The sequence below is a fragment of the Orycteropus afer genome, unplaced genomic scaffold, assembly GCF_000298275.1.
Source record: "Orycteropus afer afer isolate SDZICR_OR568_19922 unplaced genomic scaffold, OryAfe1.0 scaffold00018, whole genome shotgun sequence".
NCBI classification, from domain to species: domain Eukaryota; kingdom Metazoa; phylum Chordata; class Mammalia; order Tubulidentata; family Orycteropodidae; genus Orycteropus; species Orycteropus afer.
Window position 1 is genome coordinate 13,696,001 of NW_006921605.1, and position 2,259 is coordinate 13,698,259.

The following is a 2,259-nucleotide window of genomic DNA, read 5'->3' on the forward strand; positions in this document are numbered from 1 at the left end:
CCCAAATGTTGGTGGTTCGAACCCACCCAGCAGCTCTGCTGGAGCGAGTCCAGGTGATCTACTTCTGAATGATTACAGTCTAGAAAACCCTATGGGACAATTCTACTGTGTCACATGGGGTTGGTATGAGTCAGAAATCCACTTGATGGCACCTACTAACAACAAACCAATATCAACTGTATTAAACGTATTTATCTTTATCTTTCAAACCGTATTTTTCCGAAATTAAAAATACTAAAAAAAAAAAAAAAAAAAGTGCCTGCTTTGCTTTGCAGCACATACACTAAAATCGGAATGACACAGGGAAGAGCAGCATGTTCCCTGGGCAAGGAGGACATGCAAATTTGTGAAGCATTCCATAATTTTTCAATAAAGTTTTATTGGAACACCAAAAGCAAAGCACAGAAAAAAATTAACTCCCTTGCCAGTACACAATATCATGCTTGAAAAAGTAACCTTCTGGATGCCACTCTGGAGAGAAGCCAATGCGTGTTCAGAAGGACACTGAACTTTGTTTTCCCCACTTTCACTGAAGCCAGACAAGTCTAGAAAAAGGAAAAGCACTGAGCAATGGAAAAGGCAGATTACAAAACAATGAAAATTACAGCTGTGACCATGCTCTGGAAAATACTTTCTAGCTTAGCTAGACAGTGACTATTAAACCAACAGCTTGCTTATATACTTACAGTGTGCCTATAAATCTGGTTGATATGATAAACCCGTTTAACTATTAACCTCTACATTTCCTGGCATTTCCACAATCCAAAAACATTGCTGAAATGGTGAGATATGACATACTACCTTTATTAGCCTATGGTGATCGTAAGTAATAACTGCAGTGTATATCTTGGTAAGAAAAAAAGGAAGTTCTTAGAAAGCATAAGCCAGATGTTTTAAGCTCCAGATGTTTTGTTTGAGCGTGTTCTTTCTTTTATTCCAACCCACTGCCGTCGAGTCAGATTCGACTCATAGCAACCCTTCCTTGGGTTTCCGAGGAGGTATATCTCTATGGAGGGAGCTCTGGTAGCATAGTGCCTAAGGCACTTGACTGCTAACCAGAAGGCTGGTGGTTCAAACCCACCAGCCACTCCTCGGAAGGAAGGTTGGGCAATCCTACTTCCATAGTGATACTGCCTCAGAAACCCAAGGAGGGGTCGCTATGGACTCGACAGCATATAACAACAACAACAACATCTCTATGGAAGTAGATTGCCCAGTCTTCCTTCCAAGGAGTGGCTGGTGGGTTTGAACCACCCGCCTTCTAGTTAGCAGTCAAATAAATGCCTCAGGCACTATGCCACCAGAGCTCCTAATTATGTTCATAGTCTTGAAAATTTTTTTTTCAAATGGAAAAAGACTTTGGGGTTTAAGAAGCAGTGAAAAGTAGGGAGAACATGCTAGAAAAGTTTTGAAATATCTCAGAAACATTGTCTGTACATATTCATTGCAAAATAATAATTCTCATAGTTTTTACCATGCTGTTAGGAGCTGTGGTGGTTGTAATGGTTGAGGCATTTGACCTCTAACTGGTTCAAAACCAGCAGCTGCTCCCTGGGAGAACAATGAGGCAATCTGCTTCTGTAAAGATTTATAGTCTTGGAAAGCCAATGATGGTTTTTGTGAGTAAGAATCAACTCAATAGTATTGAGTTTGGTTTGGTTTCACCATTCTGTTACCAGTAGAGCTTCAGATTCCAGCCGGGCACCTGTTTCTACCTCATCTTATCCCACGTGAGCTTGGAGAAGAGAGAAGAGTTGTTGTTAGGTGCTGGGGAGTCGACCCCTGGCTCATGATGACCCAGGAAGGCAATAAAAACTTGTTACTCAATATCCAGACGTCAACATGGGACCAAGGGAGACAACTCCAGTGCAAATCTGACTGTTCTGGTTTGGCTGGGAGAGAAAGGTGTTTTTCTAACACAGCTGCCTCCTCTATCACAAAGAGAGGCAATCCAGTTTCCTCCACATTGCCCAGCACAAGAGCAAAAGAGTGGAGAGGTGGGCTCATTCTTAACTTCAAGGAAACTGCACTTACTACATTTACATGAAAATAACCAAGAAGAAAGGACATTACCAAGTCAAAGAGGGGCTGTCAACTAGCTGTGTTCTGTTGACTATTTCAAAACAATTTAACTTAGGTGTGTAAGGGACCACACAAGGTTTGAGTCCCATTTGGTTTCTATGGGGCACAGTCTATAAGCCAGCTAATGGAATCAATATTCCTTAGATGCTTTAACATAAACTTCCTGTATACACAGAC

At 41.4% G+C, this 2,259-nt stretch overlaps 1 non-coding gene across 1 annotated transcript; it reads left to right on the forward strand.

The window, feature by feature from the left end:
• The first annotated feature begins 259 nt into the window (after positions 1-259).
• Positions 260-366, forward strand: LOC122152173. The gene has a single exon (XR_006164433.1). It is a non-coding gene; the product is annotated as a U6 spliceosomal RNA (small nuclear RNA).
• Positions 367-2,259: the final 1,893 nt, after the last annotated feature.